Here is a 21,967-nt window from a genome sequence, read left to right on the forward strand (position 1 = left end):
AAGTAAAACTCAGACACGAAAATGATTCTGAGGTAAATCTAGAAGCTATACAAAGAGAAGGGTACAAACAAGCTACAGTCAGAAAAACTACTGAAAGAGGTGACTGTAGAGCTCAGCTCAAACAAAACAGACCAGCAAAACAAAGAGCAGATAAAATATCCAACTGCAGGAGATGCGGCAAGTCTCTATTCCACATCAAAGAGCTCTGTCCGGCAAAAGACGTGAAATGCCACCAATGTTATAAAAGTTAGTGTTGCTCAAAAACAGTTCGTCAGGAGGTCATGAAAGACCACGATTCAGGACAAGTGAGAGCTTTCCTGGGACTCTAGATTCAAATAGACAAGGCTGGTGTACTACAGTTTAGTTGCAAATGAGGCAGTGACGTTCAAAATGGACACTGGGGCAGGTGTCACAGCCATTCTCGAATGTCTGTTCACAAAACTGGTGAAGAAAACAGGCATTATGTGAAATCCAACAAAGAAAATGCTCATGGGGCCAGGGAAACATAAGCTCAGTGCGGAAGGAATGTTTACTATTTTCATCCGTAAAAATGAGAAACAGTTATAAGAGGGTGTCTTTGTTGTTCAGAATCTCTTCTCACCACTACTGGGATGACGTGCCATTGAGAAGCTGAACCTTATTGCAAGTTTGGATATGCTAAGCAATGTTCAGTGGCAGGAGAAGTACTCAAAGTTTTCACAGGCCTGGGGGTATGAAAGAAGAGTACCTTATCCACATGAGGTCAGGAGTGATGCCCTACTCTCTGACCACAGCGAGCCATGTACCATTGATGAACAAATTCAAAGATGAACTTGAGAGAATGGAGGCACTTGACATTATTACTAGAGTAATTGGACCTACTGACTGGTGTGTGAGCATTGTTGGGCCACCAACTGTCCTCCAAGGGAGTACGACCAGATTCAGACGAACTGGCTGGAGTTTGGAACATGGAACAACCTATGAAAGTATCAGAGATCCACAGTTTCCTTGGCATGGTAAACCATCTGAGAAAGTTGGCAGAGGAAACAAAGCCACTACGTAACCTCCTCTCTCAGAGAAGCGTTTGGACCTGGAACACACCACGGAAGAAGTCGTTCTCATCTCTTAAAGAAGAGCTTATCTCTCCACCAACATTGGCGTTCTTTGATCTGAACAAAGCAACCAAGGTCTCAGCAGACACCTCTTGCTTTGCCCTAGGGGGACTGCTCATGCAAAACTGCAGTGGTGTATGGAAACTGGTGTCATCTGCATCAAGAGCACTGACTCCTACAGAACAGCATTGCACCTAAATTGAAAAGGGGACGTTGGCTCTCGTGTGGCTTGGAACACTTCAGCTTCTACCTGGTAGGCATTAAATTCCTACTTGAAACAGACCAAAAGCCACATCAGCCTCCTCAACTCAAAACACTTGGATAACTTAACCTCACTTCTGCAAAAATGCTAAACAGCTCCAGACTTGTTACTCCTGCTTCTATGCACACCAAAATCATTCGTCCAATCCACCAAGGACATTAAGGCATAGAAAAATGTCACCTAAGAGCAAGACAATTGGTGTGGTTGCCTGACCTGAGCACACAGCTGTGAGATTATGTAAAGCAATGTGAAGCATGCAGAAAACTGCACAAGAATCATGCTGAACCTCTCTGTCCCACATAATTCCTTGACTTTCCATGGCAAATTGCAGGAACAGGCATCTTCAACCTGAAAAGAGACAAATATCTTCTCATTGTGGATTACTACTCGCAGAATGCTGAGGTGTCCAAGCTGTCCTCTACGTCCTCAGCAGCCACTACACAGCACCTGAAAGATGTATTCACTCACCGTGGAAAACCAAAGACACTTGTGTCAGACCACGGTTGACAATTCAGCTGCTCAGAATTCAAAACCTTTGCTAGGGACTGTGAGTTCAAACACCAGACAAGCAGTCCACAGTACCCATGGGCAAATGGAGAAGTGGAAAGAGCAGTGCAAACTGTTAAGAGTCTCCTACTGAAGGCAAAAGAGCCCTACAAAGCACTGCTAGCTTATCGCTCCACATGTCTTGTGAATGGCTACAGTCCATCAGAGCTGTCAGTGGGCCGAGACTGAGAACAAGCCTGCCTGTTCTTCCTTCCCTTCTCCGACCTCACATACTGATTTAGACAAAGTGAGAAATTTTGAGACAACACAGCGTGAGAAAGTGAAGAGCATGCATGAACTCAGACACAGAGGAACATCTTTGTTGCTGCTTAGAAGTGGTGAAGCTGTCTGGGTCTCAGACCAGTTCACCAAAGGAACAATACTCCACGATTGTTTGTGATCAGAACATCACAAAGTGAAACCAGAGAGAACAGGCATGTGCTCATGTGCCTTCAAAGTCCACGAAAGGTAGAGGAAGAAATAGAATGGCCTGATCCTTATTGCAAGGACCATTCACCTGAGGTGGATGCACCTGTTCAAGAATCTCCATCTGCTTCAGCTCTTCCAGGAACCTATATCAGAGAGATACCCCGTAGCCTTATAGCTTCGGCCGAGTAACTAAAGGGGCAGAGTAATCCTCTCACTTTGCCGGAGGATTCAGATTGTCTACTGTGACCTTCATTAGATTTAGTGATTTTTAAGATGAGTTCTAATGTTGGACACATTTCACAAAATGAGACTGTTCGTTAAAAAAAAGGTAATTGGCGAAAAAGGGAGGAAAACAAAGACAGTGAGAGACTGTTAAAAATAAAGAGAAAGACAGTTATATGGTTAGCTATTCTTTTTTATGTTTATGTCAGGAGCATAAGTCATGTGCTATCGGTGAAACGAACGGAATCACTTAACTTCGGTGACTGTAATTGCAACGCAGTTTTATAGACAAGAAGTACATACCTTGTTTTCTTCAAGAAAGGGAGATGTGGAGGCAGTTAATAGTGTTATCCCAATGCCACTCATTTAGCCGCTCCCACATGGGAAGAGTTCACGTAGAGTGATCAATAAACTTGAGTTGAATACCCTGCAGGCTGACATCTTGGTGTGCTCTACACTATCCCTCAATATCAAACACAACAATATGTAATGGTGTTTTCTATAGGAGTTGGGACATCAGGTTGCAGATGTACAGTACATTGGTTAGGCCACATTTAGAATGCTGTGTGCAGTTCTAGAGTACATTGGGTAGCAGTTATAAGAGCAGAAAATATCCATCAGGATGTTGCCCAGAATGGAGGGCTTTAGTTACAAGGAGAAATTGAAAAGGCTGGGGTTTTTCTCACTGAAGCACAAGAGCCACGTTATTCTACACCATATTTGACACCTGTTTATCAGTTGATTTTAATCTTCTCAGGGAGGGGATCTGGAGAACAATCGTTATTGAGTCACAAGAGGATCATACAACACCCATTGTGTTTTCCCCTATTCTTTCTTCACCTTTCCTGCCTATCACCTCCCTGCCTCCCTTCCCCCACCCCCTTATCTTTCCCCTTACTGGTTTTTCACCTGGAACCTACCAGCCTTCTCCTTCCCACCCACCCCCCACCTTCTTTATAGGGCCTCTGCCCCTTCCCTCTTCAGTCCTGATGAAAGGTTCCAGCCTGAAACGTTGACTGATCATTTCCACAGATGCTGCCCGACCTGCTGAGTTCTTCCAGCGTGTTGTGAATGTTGCTTTGACCCCAGCATCTGCAGAGTATTTTGTGTTTAGGATCATACAACGACTTTGCCTGATGATTTGCAATGGTGCACTTGATTTGGATACTGTATTTGTAATGGCCGTGAATAATCATCCGATGGTGATATGCAGTACAATTAAATGACTAAACTTAATTACATACTTAATTTCCTGTATTGCTTATTGTTTAGATATAAAGGAATGTTAACTAGAGCTTTTTAAACCTTTTTATTTTGATCAGATTTCTACCATTACTTCATACCTTTTGCTCAGTATTTATTGGAAACAGACTTTTCAGTAAAAATTTCTAACGGTTATCTTTATGCTTCAAAATCTGTCTAATATACCATACCACTACCGATAGATTCCACTAAGGCACAGCAAGAAACTCACAAAACAATTCAGCAAGCACTAGAAGACTGTCAGAAGACACTAACCAGTTACGTGACATGTGAGTGGAAGCTGCTTCTCTTCAGAAGAAGATAAACCAACTGGAACAGCCTTTTTGGTACAATTTTGGAGGCATTATTCTTCATTGGTTCAAAAATCCCCAGTTCGTAGTTACAGGGAAATAACCTGACCAGAATACAGCCTTTCATTTTCCACAAGCACGGCAAAATATGCTATTCTGAAAATAGTGTTAAAATAAAAGCTGGGCTTTCTCACAAAATTATGAAAATGATCTGTCTCGTAGTGAAAGCACAACAGTGTATGAAAGGGAAAATGGACTGAAAAATGGCAGAAGGAATTTAATACTGACAAGTGTGAGGTGTTGCATGTTCAAGTCAAGTCAAGTCACTTTTTATTGTCATTTCGACCATAACTCTTGGTACAGTACACAGTAAAAACGAGACAACGTTTTTCAGGACCATGGTGCTACACGAACAATACAAGAACTACACTGAACTACGTAAAACAACACAAAACTACACTAGACTATAGACCTATCCAGGACTGCATAAAGTGCACAAATCAGTGCAGGCATTACAATAAATAATAAACAAGATGATAGGCACAGTAGAGGGCAGAAGGTTGGTGTCAGTCCAGGCTCTGGGTATTGAGGAGCCTGATGGCTTGGGGGAAGAAACTGTTACATAGTCTGGTCATGAGAGCCCGAATGCTTCAGTGCCTTTTGCCAGATGGCAGGAGGGAGAAGAGTTTATATGAAGGTTTATACGTGGGGTCCTTCATAATGCTGTTTTCTTCACGGATGCAGCATGTGGTGTAAATGTCTGTAATGGCGGGAAGAGACCCCGATGATCTTCTCAGTTGAGAGGACCAAGCAGGGTAAGACCTACACAGTGAATGGTAGAACACTGAGGAAGGCAATGGAACAGAGAGAGCTGGAAACACACATCCATAATCCCTTGAAAGTGGTGTCATCAGTAGATAGGGTTGTAAAGAGACGTTTTGGCACATTGGCATTCATAAATCAAAATATTGAGCATGGAAGTTGGGATGTTTTGCTGAAGTTGTATAAGACTTTTGGAGTATTGTATACAGTTCTGGTCACCTACATACAGGAAAGATATCAATACGATTGAAAGTTTATAGAGAAAATTTACAAGGATATTGCTGGGACTTGAGGACCTGAGTTATAGGGAAAGTTTGAAGAAGTTAGGAATTGGTTAGGAGTGTAGGAGAATGAAGGGGAGATTTGATAAAGATATACAAAATTAAGAGGGGTATAGACAGAGTAAATGCAAGCAGGCTTTTCCCACTGAAATTGGGTGAGACTAGATCTAGAGGACATGGGTTAAGAGTGAAAGGTGAAATATTTCAAGGGAACCTGAGGGAACTTCCTCACTCAAAGAGTGGTGAGAGTGTGGAATGAGCTGCTGATGGAAGTGGTGGATGGTGGTTTGATTTTAGCATTTAAGAGAAGTTTGGGTAAGTACATGGATGGGACGGGTATAGTCATAGTCATAGTCATACTTTATTGATCCCGGGGGAAACTGGTTTTCATTACAGTTGCTCCATAAATAATAAATAGTAATAGAACCATAAATAGTTAAATAGTAATATGTAAATTATGCCAGTAAATTATGAAATAAGTCCAGGACTAGCCTATTGGCTTGGGGTGTCTGACCCTCCAAGGGAGGAGTTGTAAAGTTTGATGGCCACAGGCAGGAATGACTTCCTATGACGCTCTGTGCTGCATCTCGGTGGAATGAGTCTCTGGCTGAATGTATTCCTGTGCCCAACCAGTCCATTATGTAGTGGATGGGAGACATTGACCAAGATGGCATGCAACTTAGACAGCATCCTCTTTTCAGACACCACCGTGAGAGAGTCCAGTTCCATCCCCACAATATCACTGGTATGGAGAGCTATGGTCCAGGTGTGGGTCAATTGGATGGACTAGGCAGAATAACAGTTCAGCATGAACTAGATGGGCCAAAGGGCCTGTTTCTTTGACGTAGTGCTCCCAGATTCTATGGCACTTAGCAACCAGTGACTTAAGATATAATAATGACTTACGACAGGTAATTGATAAGTTCGTGGCCTAAGGTAGAAGGAGTCACTTTTAGAAAACCTAGCACATTTATTTTTCCTACATTTACACACTTACTCCAGCCGTCGTGGAGCATACAAATCCCTTCTTTGTAGAAGTCGGCGTCTTGGACCTCCAGTAGTGGTCCACAGTAGGGGTGATTGATAAGTTTGTGGCCTAAAGTAGAAGGAGATGAGGAGAAACTTCAAACTTTCTGCATTTTCACTCAGAGTTGAACTGCACGTGCATGTAACGAGAGCTGTATAACTCATCTCCTTCTACCGTAGGCCACAAACTTATCAATCACCCCTCGCAGAAAGATCATCAATCTGAGAAGCTAATCATATGACTTTCTTCTCTAGTGCCGCCTGCAAAGTGCCCTTCAGTCAGCATCCTCTCATGTAGACTTTGCTCGCAAGTTTTTCCTGTGCTGCCAATTGGGAATTTGCGAAGAGAGCTGTATTCTCAATCATGACAACAATTGAGAGATCATCTGCCTTATTTCTGATGAAATTTGAATAGGAACTGCAAAAAAAGTAATTTTGACCTTGAATAAAATTCATTTCTCCACAACGCTTGAAAGAAACCAATCATTGCAAAACCAGTACAGGCATTCTCAGGAGGTTTTATATCAATAATATATTGTTATATTTTAGTCACATAATATGTTAATATATTGCTACATTTTGGTCATGTAGTTAATGATGCTAGCACCAAAACTTAAATACAATGGGAATGCAAATGTAGTTTACAGTACAAGAAATGAATAAAAATTGAATGCAAAGAAGCTTGGTGAGTTATTGAATATCCCTACTGCTTTGGTTCAGCGATATTCATAGATTCCTGCTTGGGGCTATCAGAATAGCCTCGATTTTTAAGTTGGTGTAGGTACAAGATATGTATCTGAGTCATTTGCATTAGGCCGTTGTCTTATTCTGTGATGTAAAAGATTAGCTACTTACAAAATGGTGTTTTGAGCTATATTAGGTACATCATGGACTATGACTCATTGTGACATTCATATTCATAATCAGGTACATGGATCCTTAAAAGCAAGCCTTTTGTATTTTCAGTGTTGTTTCACCAAGTGTTATTTAGAATCTCTTGGTCTCCACCCTTTTGTGTAAATTCCCACTATTCTATCCTCCCCTCCACTGCAACTTAAAACACGTTTGTTTTCTAACATTTCTGACAATACTGGTAAAAAAAATTCATGTTAACTTTGTAAATTTCTCTACAGATTCTGTCAGAGCTACTGAGTACCCCCAACATTTCGTTCCAATTTTTAGCACCTTACAGCCTCAAAATTCTGTTTGCTCAAAACCCAAATAAATTTTAATCCACTCCTGTATGGAAACCAGACAGCGGCAATACATGTCATGCCTACCTAGAAGAGTAAAATGCTGCAGGGTGCAGGGAAGAGCTTCATAATTAATGAAAAGGATAGTGAAGCCCAGATAAATAAGGTGCATGTGAAGAAACAAACTGACATAGACATACTTTATTGATCCTGAGGGAAATTGTGTTTCATTACAGTTACACAAGAACAGAAAGAAATCTGTCTGGTAAGCTCAACAATAATTGCATCCCCTTTGATATAATGTGGAGTAGACAAACTCTCAACCATCTGCGCAGATGTATCACCATATTTTGGGTGCAGCTTATGAAGGCTGCAACAAATCCATCAGCTCCATTTGCTGTGGTTTCCATGCCATCGGAATCAGTTGGTTGATTTGTGAAGCATCGTGTGCTTCTTGGAGTGCAACATCAAGTACACGTTAAACAAATACACGCATAGGCGTCTTCGCTCTGTGAGCCACTTCTTCAAGTCTTTCGGCGATCGGGGGAGGGCGACGGGAGCAGGCAATGTGATGGCTGGAAGCTCCTAGCCAGAATTAGAAGAAAAAAGACGAAAATGGAAAGAGAGGCAGCAACAACCAAAGCCCGATCTGCCATCTGGAACTACCTGTCCTGAATGCGCAAGAACTTTCAAAGCCAAGATTGGACTCATAAGCCACTTCAGAGCCCATAAGTAGATCAACAGAACGAAGACCATCATCTTCGACCTCGAGGGGTAGCCACGATGCGATGCGATGCAGCCTCTGATCATAACCATCTTCTTTATTACTTTTCTGAGCTTTTGCTCTGTCCAGAATCGAGGGAGACCGATGACTTTGCCGGGTCATTGCACCTGCCACCACACAGAGCCAGCCAATAAAGAGATGTATGCATATTTTTTAGCGAGACGTATTATGGCGGATAAATTAGGCATGGGGATTCTGGTACAGACACTCACTGGATATGCAATATATGTAATGAGTTCTGCAGGCCTCTGCGGGGCGCCAGAGAGCACAGGGCTCCAATGAAAGCACCTGAATTGGTTTAATGTTGTTTAACAACAGTCATTAATCGTTTAGAGTTCCTTGTGTTTTTCTCAAGTGGCTCACTCTTTATAATGCAGTCTCCTGATGCCTTCTGTTTGAGCTTGTTAAGTTCATTCTGATAGGCACAAGGGTTCCATGTTACTTGTATTATTTAACCGGATGCCCGATTAGCGCTAATCGCTGGGTCCTAGTTTTGAGAACGTTGCTTCTTGCGGAGTCACATGGCCTTCTTTTGGAATTAGTATGAATAAACTCTCACCGCCGTTTCTACATCAAGGGTCTGTCCTCCCTCTGCACTTGAGTTCTGATATTGCCAGCACACATCGAGACAGTAGAGGTACCGCGCACCCCAAAGGACTTGGATGGGGAGTCTGTCTGAAGTGCTTTCAATATGAGGTTGATATGGATACACATGATGGTGTGTGCTTTGTCAAGAGTTGATTATGGGCATGAAGGAATTCATCTTCATGCCTTCATGTTGTGCAGAGCCAAGAAATCTTCAACTCCTAGGAACCAAGTGACCTTGATTTCTTCTCTAAAGGTGATACGCACTTCTTTGCAAGGGCTTAGCAAGAAACTCATCATACAGCACTCATTGGTGCAGATAGCTATTGTGATGGCACGGTTGAAGTCTTTCTGACTCTGCAGTCTTACCCTTATCTAGCTGGGAGTCTGGTCCCTGCCGCACAGGAGCAGATTAGAGCTCTTATGGAACATTGGTGTGGCACCTGGAACCAGGCTGATGCAGCAGTGAGCCTGGAGGTGAAGTAGGTGAGCAAACCTCTCTCCCACTGGAGCAGAGATATGGCATGTGAGAACTCATCCTTCCCAGCAACTCACACACCTTCTGAAGCACGAGGAGAATCCCAATCAAATCACTTAGAGGCCACAATGCAAGGAGCGGGATGAGGACAACAGGGAGCAGGCATTTGTAATGCAAGGTCTATCAGCCAGCTCAACTCTCAGTCTGGAGGATGAAACAACAACAGTGCGGCCAGTTAGTGAACCGGTTAAGGCACTTGTGTCCCTATTCTAAAGGGCACTGATTCACCACGGCCTCTCAGACAGCGTCCCACCCATGCTCAGAGACAACCACCTCTGGCTGCTCCCTCCTCAACAGACCAAATTTAGACCACCTATAACAATTCATCTTGAGGTTACCGGGAACTCAAGGGGAAAGGAAGCAGGCAGACTACAGTTAGGCTGGCTGCATCTACTATCACCTCTCATCTCGGAGGTGTAGATGCCTGACGTCCCACTCCACTAAGTTCAAGAACAGTTACTTCCCTTCAGTCATTCATTTCTTGTACCAACCGACAAACCTTTACCACTACAATTTAGTACCACTACATTTTGACCACTTTGCACTTAAGTGGACCTTTCTTTTATTCTCATTGTGCTTTCTTGTAAAAAAAATTGTAAAAATATGTTTTACTTGTGAATGTTACCATGGGCCTTTGATGGTGCTGCAAATAAGTTTTTTTATTGCACCCGTGCATGTGACAATAAACTTGACTTTGACTTTGATTGTAAATGAAGCAAGAGCTGACAAGTGATGGGTGGATCCAGGTGAGAAACTGCACCTGGCAATCTTTTACCTGGATCAACCACCACTTGCAACTCTTGGCCCATCCCTTCCCTTAACCTCTTTTCCCCCCTCTACTCTTTCAGCTCAGATGAAGACCCAAAGCAACAACTGTTTACTTACATAAAATATAGAACAGTACAGCACAGGAATTGGCCTTTGGCCCATAATGTCTGTGCTGAACACAATGATGAACTCACCTAAATCTCATCTGTCCATATTCTTCCATTCCTCGCATATTAATGTGCCTATCTAATAGCATATTAAACAGCACTATTGTATCTACCTAGGCAGCCCTTTCTAGACTTCTACCATTCTCTGTGTAAAAAAGATACTTGCCCTATGTGCCTCCTTTAAACTTTCTTACTTTGTATGCATGTTCTCTGGTACTTAACATTTCTACCCTAGGGGAAAATAAAAATTCTGACTCTACTCTATTTATGTCTCTCACAATTTTGAAAGCATCTGTCAGATCTACCCTCAGCTTCCAGGGCTTGAGAGAAATCAATCCAAGTCTGTTCAACCTCTCATAATTGCTCCTCTGCTCTAATTCAGGCAACGCCCGGTAAACCTCTTCTGCAAACTTTCCAGAGCATCCCGTAATGGGGCCGCCAGAGTTGCTTACAGTGACTAAGTACTGCCTAACCAAAGTTTTATATAACCATAACATGATTTTCTTACTCCTATTCTCAATTTCCCTCCACATTTGCTGCCTGACCTACTAATTTCCTCCAGCAGGTCGCTATTTGCCTAGAAAAGCACATTGACATGAAGGCAAACAGGGAGAGGATTGATTCATCTGAAAAATGCTACAGAAGAAGGTTACTGATAATCCATGAGAACCAACCATTCAGACCCAGAATAAATAAACATACTTGCTCCTTTATGACCAAAATGCTTAAGCAGAGGAGGAGATGTGATGTGGACAGAAAATGAAAGAGAAAGTAGAATGAGACTTGATGAAATGGGGACCTAGGGATCAAGTTGGGTGGCGGTCTGGAGATACGTCTCTACCAAAGGAGGTGGGTGGTGCTACTTCCCTCCGCTAGCCTGCAGGTCACCCTTGGGCAAGCTGTAGCACCTGCTTAGCATCCCCCCCTCCCCCGATCAGGGTCACATGAAGTCATGGGAGCAGGTGGTGGGTGGTGCATCTCACAAGCCCTGGTTAAGCGACCACTGATACCAAACAGACGATCTCTAAAGAGTATTGATAATGCCTGGGGGGGGTCACCCTTCTTGTAAAGACACTGCCCAAAAGAAGGCAATGGCAAACCACTTCTGCAGAAACATTTGCCCAGAACAGTCATGGTCATGGAAAGATTGTATGATCGCCCACATCAAATGACACGGCACATAAAGGAAGAAGGAGGAATCAAGGAAACCTCCAGTTCATTTGCCGACGGATTTTCCTGTTGTGGGTTGGATATGCCGCTCCTGTCCTGATTGACTGACTCTGTTAGACTTTGATTTCCAAAGATACTCTTTATTTCTTTTATCAGCAAAAGCAGAAGTGCTTGGATACATGTAAAAATATTATCAGATCTTTATATAATTGGAAGCAAGGTGGGCTATTTTAAAGCTAATATCAAAAATGAGTTAATTATCCTTTGTGCATATTTAATAGATTTTAACTGTAGCGGACTGACAGACTGTTGAAAGATGCTTCACACTTCCAGCTACTTTGTGCAGTTGATAGTTGTAGTTCATGACCCTATTTGTTTTCAAATGGAGTGCACCTTGCTGAGAATAACCACCGAAGGCTTCCATTAATTTATGTTTCTGTTATGAGGTTTGTTTAAGTTATCATTAAGTCTTAGAATATTTCTCTGCTTGCACTCAGCTCCAGACAAAACAAGCCACTGCTTGTATTCACAGTACACGTCATGTACTGTGCAAAGTCAGTTCCTCAATTACTTATTTTCCTTCCGTAGTCTACCAAGTAATGGCCTGTTTATCTTTGCAGATCATGCCCTTTCTGTTATTCTGAATACAAGCTCTGCTGTTATTCTATTCACCCTCCCTTTCTGAGAGTGACTGACACTGTGGCGTAATGTTTTGGCACCATCAGTGTTTAGTACCTCAGCCAAACAAATTGTCCTGAAATTCTTGGCTCTTATCGCTGTACTGCACAGAAATTAGTTAATTTAATGAAAGCCAGATACAGGTTCACATTGTATTTGGTCATATTATTTTTAAGTGTTTCTGGGTTTTTTTTGTACTGTATATGGTAACAATTAACAACCTGCAAATGGCAATTTATATGCCATTTCAATCTTTTATTGATGGTTTATCTACTCTACATTTCATAACATTTTTCATGAAATCATCATTTCTCTGTCCTGTATACTTCGTGTGCCTTCATCCATTGATTTATAGGTAGTATGTTATACACAAATCAGTAAAATAAAGCAAGCACTTACCAATTACTTTTAATTTGATAGAAATTATAAAATTTGGAATTAACTTCTTACTCAGAAAAAGCACACCATTCCTAATGCAGCATGGTTTTGCAATTCAATATCTTCAACTTCATTGACATGACAAACTGTAAAATCTCCCATTTTTATATTTCCTTTCAATTAATCAATTGCACCAAGAGTGATTTTGATGCAATGATTTCTATTACGCCATTGACAAATATGGCTAGTACAACATGGGCAATGTACAATGGTGCTGGAAAGTTTCTGAACCCTGTAAAGTTTCCTCTATTTCTGCATAAATTTGACCTAAAATATGATTAGATCTACACATAAGTCCTAAATCTAGATAAAGGGAACCCAACTAAACAAATAACACAAAAATATTATACTTGTTAATTTATTTATTGAGAAAATAATCCAATATTACATGTATTTGTTGGAAAAAATATGTGAACCTTTGCTTTCAGTAACTGGTGTGACCCCCTTGTACAGCAATGACTTCAACCAAACATTTCTCGTAACTGTTGAGCAGTCCTGCACATCGGCTTGGAGAAATTTTAGGCCATTTCTCCTTACAGAACTTCTTCATCTCTGGGATATTGGTGAGCTTCCTTGCATGACTTGCTTGCTTCAGGTCCTTCCACAACATTTCTATAGGATTAAGGTGAGGACTTCAACTCGGCCATTCCAGAACATGAAATTTCTTCTTTTTAGGCCATTTTGTTGTTGACTTACTCCTCTTTCGGATCATTGTCTTGTTGCGTTATCCAACTTTTATTAAGCTTCAGGTTACGGACTGCAACCCTGTAAAATGTCTTGATATAATTTTGAATTCATTGTTCCGTCAATGAGTGCAAGCTGTCCAGGCCCTGAGGCAGCAAAGCAGTCCCAAACCATGATGCTCCTTCTACCAGGCTTCACATTTAGGATGAGGTTTTGGTGTTGGTGTGCAGTGCCCTTCTTTCTCCAAACATAGCAATGTGCATTTCTGCCAAAAAGTTCAACTCTTATCTCATCTGTCCACAGAACATTGTCCCAGAAGCATAGTAGAACATCCAAGTGATCTTTTGCACACTTGAGATGCACGGCAATGTTTTGTTTTGGAGAGCAGTGATTTCCTCCACGGTGTCCTTCCATGAACACCATTCTTGTTCAGTGTTTTTCTTATAGTGGACACAGAGACTTTAGCAAGTTGTAGAAATTTCTGCCGGTCTTTTGCTGTTACCCTTACATTTTTTCACCTCCCTCAGCATTGCACATCGTGCTCTTTGTGTGATCTTTGCAGGATGCCCACTCCTAGGGAGAGCAGCAAACAGTACTGAGTTTCCTCCATTTGTAGACAATTTCTCTTACTGTGGGCTGATGAACACTCAGGTCTTCAGGAATGCTTTTGTAGCTTTTTCCAGCTTCATGCATCTCTACAATTCTTCTTCTAAGGTCCTCTATAAGTTATTTTGATCAAGGCATGGTGAACATTAACATATATTTCTCAAGAAGAGCAGGCTCTGTCAGTAACCTGACTTTGTGTGTCTTTTTTATAGGGCTGGGCACCCCTATAACCCACACCACCAATCTCATCTCATTAATGGAACACCTGATTCCAAATAGCTTTTGTAGAATGCAATACCACAGAGATTCACATACTTTCTCCACAAATACATGTAATCTTGGATTATTTCTCTCAATAAATAAATGAACAAGTATAATGTTTTTTGGGTTATTTACTAATTGGATTCTCTTTATCTAGTTTTAGGACGTATATCAACATCTGATCACATTTTAGGTCATATTTAAGCAGAAAGAGAAAAAATTCTACAGGGTTCACAAACCAGATGGATATAGGTTGATTTGGGTCAGTTAATTAAACTGAACATTTCAAACTAGAAAGGCTGCACACATTTAATAAGCCCAAGCAACATCCAAAAGTAGGCATTAGTTTCCCTACAAAATAATGACTTTTCTGGGGAAACCACTTCTTGCTAAGTTAATAAATTCTTCCAGAAATACAAGGAAATATTAATATATATTAGATAATTTTTAAGTGAAAATGTAGATAATGAGAACCGAGAGGATAGTGGTTTCTTACAATTAAAATGCAAAAACACTATATTTGGAAAGTGTGCATCTTGTACACAGTAGTCCAATCGGATTTCTAGACTTTAAGGGGAGAGAAATCAGTAAATTTAAATTAAAATCTGTATCACAAATTGTTTTACTTAACCTTTACTTTCTTGAGCAGCAATCCTACAACTGCTGATTATGTCCAGTAGAAACTAAATCTGACAAAAGACAGCGGAGACAAAAAGCTGTAACTTTGTACACAATTACACAAAGAAAACATTTATCAAAGTAATGCTGATAAAACCTGGTTGAAGAAAATAATCAAATATCTTAAACTTGTCTTATAGTCAGCAAATTACGTCCAGGTCCATACCAGGTTATGAACGTCCAGCGTATGTTCAGACCACATGACTGCTTGGGAGAACAGCTGAATGGCTTTGCTGGTTAATGTGGGACTGTAGGCATCTTCTTGCCATGTGGCAACTTAGTTCATGGCAATACTTAAGTGGTTGCATTTGAAAAGATTTGGTGTGTCACCAAAGATTCTTACAATTTCTATAGAGGTACAATGGCGAGCATTCTGATTGGTTGTATCACAGTCTATTATGGAGGCTCCATGCCCAGGATTGCAAGTGGCTGCAGAGAATTGTACCCTCAGCCGGTTCCATCACCCGTGAGGACAGCTTAAAGAGGTTGTGCCTCAAGAAGGCAGTATACATCTTTAATGACCCTCACCATCCATCCAGGACATGCCCTCTTTGCGTTACTACTAGAGGGGAGGAGGTATATTTTAAGAACAGCTTCTTCCCCTCTGCCATCAGATTTCTGAATGGTCCATGAACCCATGGATGCTACCTCACTATTCATCTTTTGCACTATTTATCTCATTCGGTAACTTACGGTGATCTTGTATTTTGTACTGTCCTGCTACAAGGTCATATATTTCATAACATATGTCAGTGGTTCTGATTCTGAGTACCTATACAAGAGTGTCTAAGTCCATTAGAATCTGGTTTAATGTAGCAGAATCACAGGTGACAAACTGCATTATGTCCCACAGGAGTAGAGCTGCTACCCTGTTCTCTGTCTGATGTTTTCTTTTGAGGGTGACATGTCCTTTTTGGAACATGGCAGTTTCCCATTTAATTATAGGCTTGTTGCATTTTTTTTATTAGAATGGCTCAGCAATTTCTTCACCTTCTGTGAGGTAGATCTTCTATCTATTTTCTCTGGCATTAGGATGTGAGAATGACCTTTGTAAGTATGAATGTTTCAGAAATATGCTGCGTATTTCCTTTATTGATTATTCAGAAGGTCAGGAAAACAGTTCTGCGAACATGTCATCTGAAGAAGTGTTTGTCACTGTAACTTCACCCATGGGCATAAATAAAATTGTAGGAAACAAAATCATCAAGATAGAGGAAATTATCTGGGGTGTGGTTTCCATTGAATGTGTTGTACAAAATGGGAACGCTTATAGATCTTTACATCATAACAGGACTAAAATAAGGTAGCTGTAAAAATCCAATCACAAACAAGAGAAAATCTGTAGATGTAAAGAAACTGTTTCCTCTGTGGACGAGTCCAGGACAACAAGACCTATGTATAAGATGACTGCAAATTAAGTTATCTGTTGATCATTGTCCTTAGGAAGTGGGTGGTGCACAGTCTCCTGTCTACATCAATGGTGCTGAGGTTGAGAGGCTTGAAATGTTTCAAGTTCTCAGGAATGAACATCACCAATAGCCTGACCTGCTCTAAACACACTGACACCATGGCCACAGAAGTTCAGCAGGGCTCTACTTCTTCAGGAGGCTAAAGAAATTTGGTATCTTCCCTTTAACCCGTGCCAATTTTTATTGAACCATCACTGAAAGCATTCTATCCAGATGCATTACAATTTAACAACACACAAAATGCTGGAGGAACTCAGCAGGCCAAGCAGCATCTATGGAAAAGAGTAAACAGTCAATGTTCCGGTCCTGATGAAGGGCCTTGGCCCGAAACGTCGACTGTTTACTCTTTTCCATAGATGCAGCTTGGCCTGCTGAGTTCCTCCAGCATTTTGTGCGTGGTGCTTGGATTTCCAGCATCTGCAGATTTTCTCTTGTTTGTGATCGGTATTACAGCTTAATATGGCTCTGTCTGTGACCACTAGAAACTGCAGAAAACAATGGGTACAGCTCAACCCATCATGGAAACTAGAGTCCTCCCCTCCATGGACTCTATCTCCACTTATCGTTGCCTTGGTAAACCCGTCAACAAATCCCACCTACCGCAGACTTTATTACACGGGACAATAATAAACCAATTTACCAAGCCACTATTCACAATGAGGTGTATCCCAATAAACTAACATTGACCCTCAGGTTCTGGAAGAACCGTGTACACAGAAGATATAATACTGCTCAATTTATTCATCTTGAAGTCCAATTTAGGTATACCAGAGGATCTGGATTGTGGAGAGTGGAGTGATTGAATCCCAGATCTGAATTATTAAGAGGGATTAGAAAACAATCGCTTTGAAAGCCTACTCAGTTGACAAGGGCAGGATCTGAATCTTCATGAGAACCAGCTTTCAACAGAGTAATTCCTGAGCATTAAAGGTTACTGCAGTCATTGGAGTTTCTGCAAAACAATGTACTGCCGATGATGAGCAAAGGTTCTTATCTTCTCATTTTCTAAAGATTCAAGTTAATTGATTAAAAATTCCATGACTATCAGGAAGCATGTGACTATCCTGGGAATATCTGCAGTGGAAACAATTCACCCCCAATTCCAGCACAGCTTTCGACCCCTTCTACCCACTTCAACCACCACCTCCCTCTTGCAATTAGGCCCTCTTCACTGGAAGTTTGCAAAACCATTGCTCAGAGGGGCCGTGATCCAACACGCTTTCTTTTCGTCTTTGGACAGACTTTGGGACTGGATAGATAGGGTCATTAGTAGCCACTTAACTATTTCACTGATGAACCTTTGCTTGTTGTAGAAATCAGTGAGCGTGATGAGACTGAGATAGACTGGGACGAACTTATCATCAGAGAATGCATCGTGTGCTCTCTGATGTCCTAAATTAGAATAGTCCATCACTTTCAGTTACCCTGCCATTGAACTGGTCAGTGAAAGTTTTCTATATTTCTCAGTTTCAACCTATTAAATTTTCTTAACCAAAGAATTTAGAATAGAACAGCACAGGAACAGACCCTTCAGCCCTCAAAATTGTGCCAAACCAGCTGAAAAGCCCCAAAAGCTAATCTACCTACACAATGTCCATCTTCCACACATTCATATGTCTACCTGAATGCCTCTTAAAAGCCTCTAATGTACAGTATTTGCCTCTACCGCCATACCAGGCAGCACACTCCAGGCAGCCACCACTCTCTGAGTAAAAAACTTATTCTTCACATCCCCTTCGAACCTACCACCTCTCACCTTCTATGCATGGCCTCTGGTATTAGACATTTCTGTCCTGGGAAAAAGATTCTCACTGTCTACTCTATCTATGCCCCTCATAGCCTTATAAACCTCTCTCAGACCTCCCCTCAGCTTCCGCCACTCCAGAAAAAACAACCCAAGTTTGTCCAGTTTCTCATGATAGCACATGCCCTCTAAACCAGACAGCATCCTGGTAAACCTCTTCTGCACCCTCTCCAAAGCCTCGGCGTCCTTCCAATAGAAGGACGATTTATTATAGGCAACCTTAAAGAATTAATTTACAAGTAAATGAATTACAAAAACAATTATAGAGACACATATTGACTAAACAAAAAAATGAGAGGTTAATTTGCCATTTTTAAATATCAAAATTTGTTTTAGATAGGAACAGTTGTTCCAAAAACACAACATTACTTGTGTATTTTGGTGTAGCGTATTTCCTCTTATCAAAATATGCATAGCATGACCTTTCACCCTGTTGTAGTTTTGCCCTTCTGATATGTTCTGGCTGACTATCAGAATTAACAAATGAGCAGCTGCTAGAGCTAGATGATAAGGTATCTGAACTTTGAAGAGAATATATTAACTTTCATTCATATCATCCATTGTTAGCCATTCAGTTTAATAACCACCACCATGCAACTGAAATTCAAAGTTATTTGGTTTGAGTCCACTGGTCTGTGAAATGGCCATGGCTCCATTTCTGAAAGATTAATTCTTTAATGTAATGTATTATTTTGCATGTTTAATTTCTAGCCTGATTATTGTGAAGGGACGTTATCACTTGCTGCAAATTTGCATGCCATTCCTCCTTGGGGAAAGGATGCCCCTCCTTTTTCTGGGCAGTCTTACAAGGTCAGTGTGATATTAGTCATGCCTCTGTGATTTGTGCTGGAAGCGGCAAGTATTTTTTCAACTCCTCAGGAGTATATGACTCTATTGGAAAGAGACAGTTTTATCAGTTAATTCAACTGTTTCTGGGAGATCATTCACTAAATAGTGAGCGGAGATATAGTTCACTTACTGATGTTTTTTTCCCTTTTTACTTGCCAATTTTCTCCCTTTCCCACTTCTGAAAGTAATGATGCCTTGCAGGCCAACCCGACACTCTCCAGTAATGTTGACTCAATGTCATTCTCCTTGTGTGAAAATCAACTGTATTTGTTTCGCAGATTGGTTGATCGCAGAAGCAATATAGCAGCTTAACCCCCATCATTATTTTGCAACTGAGTAAACCAGCACACAATCTTAGCAGGTATATTAGTTAAGAAATTAAACAATGATGTATGTGTTGTTTTTGCACCCTCCCAGAGGCATAATGCATGGTATTTTGCATAGCTGTGACCTGTATGTTAGTTGCGCTGCAGTGGGAGCAATCTTGCCTTTGAGTCAAATGTTTCTGGGTTCAAGTCTCTGAGCAGAGAGTCAGGACTTAGTGACATAAGAAGCAAGAGCAGATGTTGGCCCATCAATCCTTCAGTCCTGTGCTGTCATTCAGTAAGATCATGGCTGATACAATCTTGGTCTTACCAACACACCTTGCTATGAAGCCCAAACCCCATGGCTCCCTTGTAGTTCAAAAGACTGTCAGTTTCTGTCTTGTACTGTGCAAACATGTCAGGCAAATATATATAGCTAGGGTGCCTAAGACTTTTGCACAGTACTGTATTTGTCAATGTGGAGCGGAGAGCTGGTTTGTAAATCTGGCAGGAGCAAAGGATTTTGGGAAGGGTGAGTGTGGAGCACCGTGGAACAGGTGGCAGAGAAAGAGTGCAAGGGGTGGGAGGTGATGGGGGAGGTGCAGATACACCCAGCCCTGAAACACCAGGCAAGGTCATTTAATTCCAAACAATTGGTTTATTGATCATTACAGAATATCTTTCTGGTGCTTCCTGCTCCCTTCCCTCTCCCTTCCCCTTTTCCCAACCATGATTCCCCTCTCCCTGCCCCTTCCCACTCTCAGTCCACAAGAGACCCATATCAGAATCAGGTTTATCATACTCAGATATGTCATGAAATTTGTTTTATTTTTATGACTGCAGTACAATGCAATACATAACTGTGCAAATGTCTCAGGCACCCTAGATATATGTTTATTCAATGACTACCTCCATAACTCCTTGTGGCAGAGAATTCCAAGGAACTGTGACCATATGAGAGAAGAAATTCCTCTTTACCTTCATCATCAATCCCTTGTTTTAAAACGATGACCCTTTGTTCTCCTATCTCTCTACCTGGCCCAAGTGCTCAGCTTTTCCATTAATCAATCCTGTGTCCCAGAAATCAACTTTTCTATATCTATCATTAAATATGATGGCCAAAACCTGTAGGCAGTTTTTGGGTTCAGTCTCACCTGGACCCTGTAAATTTTATACAACCTTTCTAGTTTTATAGTTCACACTCCTTGCAGTAAAGTCCAGCTTTCCATTAGTTTGCCTAACTATCTTCTGTTCATGCATGCCATTCCTTTGTTTTATCCACTTGGATTCTTCGATCCCTTTGTACCACAATATTTTGCAGTAAATATTCCATGCAAATAATGATTTGCTTTTGCATTCTTCCCTCCAATGTGAATGATCTGTCACATTACTGCAATGTATACCATAAAATTCCATGCTGACACACTGATGCATTACTGAGTACTGTTGGAGGTGCTGTATTTTGGAACGTATGCCTGGTATGGCATCAACAAATCCTGGTATATCTGAACACTGTGGGCAGCAGCTTAAGAATGTTGTGGCTATAATGGGTTTGAAAATTGAGAGGTGATCTTTTTGAAACATCTGTTGTTTCTGAGGAGTTTGGAGAGGGTGAATGATGAGAGAATGTTTCCCCAGGTGGAAATAGCCAGAGGTAAGGACATGGTCTCAGAATAAGGAATCATCCATATGAACACAAAGTTGTTAGAGGTCAATCATCCCTGCCAAAAGGCTGGTGCTTTTGGCCCGACTACCTTCAGCTGTTTCCCTTTCGTTATGATTTCAGAAGTGGAGATGCACTTTCTGCAATGTTCACAAGTGATCAGCAAACCAGCCAAACCATGCCTACATTCAGCTTGGTCCATCCTTTGACAGGATGTAACATTTGAGGCATAAAACTTGTCACCAATTATCTCCAACAAGGGAAAGTCCAACCACTAGCCCTCTTCATTCCATAGCATTATCATCACTGAATTCCCCACCATCAAGATCTTGGGGACCATTGATCAATAATCACTGGAACAGGGACATTAGTACTTTGGCCCAAGAATATGTAAGAAGTTTGGTGTCTTGCGATGAATGACTCACCTCCTAAACCCCAAGACTTTCACCAATTAGAAGACACAAGCCATGAAAGTGATTGAATACTTTCCATTTTTCTGAATGAATGCACACACCTAATATTTTTGAGAACTAAGCAGCATAGTTGATTGAACCCCCATCAATTACTCTGAACATTCATCCCTCCATCACCTGTAATGTGCATCGTCTATGAAACACAGTGCACTTACTCATCTTGGCTATTCTGACTGTTCCTCCCAATCCTAGAGAGACCGCCACCAGGAGCGACAAGATCTTCAGGTGCATGGGGCCATCACCACTTTACATACTCCCTTTCAAGTTGCACACCACCCTGACGTAGGAATACACAGATGGTCCTGCGTCATCATTAGGTCTAAATTCTGGAACTTTCTAACAACCACACAGTAGGGCGTGGGCAGCACGGTAGCATAGCAGTTAATGCATTACCTTCCAGCACCAGTGATCAATTCCCGATTGGAAATGGTGTTCAATTCCCACTGCTGTCTGTAAGGAGTTTGTATGTTCTCTCCATAACTGTGTAGGATTTCTTCCCCTGGTTTCCTCCCACATTCCAAAGACATGTGGTCAGGGTTAGAGAGCTGTAGGCATGCTACCTTGGTGTTGGAAGTCGGGTAACACTTGTGGGCTTCTCCAGCACAATCCTCAGACCCTGTTG

General features: G+C 41.4%; 1 long non-coding RNA gene across 2 annotated transcripts in view; it reads left to right on the plus strand.

The window, feature by feature from the left end:
• The window catches only part of LOC140205233 (uncharacterized), an 83,863-nt gene that overhangs the window by 47,231 nt on the left and 14,665 nt on the right, over positions 1–21,967 (plus strand). For both annotated transcript variants that reach the window (XR_011887791.1, XR_011887792.1), the window contains exon 3: positions 18,767–18,865. This is a non-coding gene — a long non-coding RNA (uncharacterized lncRNA). The remainder of the gene's footprint in view (positions 1–18,766; positions 18,866–21,967) is intronic.

The sequence above is a fragment of the Mobula birostris genome, chromosome 11, assembly GCF_030028105.1.
Source record: "Mobula birostris isolate sMobBir1 chromosome 11, sMobBir1.hap1, whole genome shotgun sequence".
Taxonomy (NCBI): Eukaryota; Metazoa; Chordata; class Chondrichthyes; order Myliobatiformes; family Myliobatidae; genus Mobula; species Mobula birostris.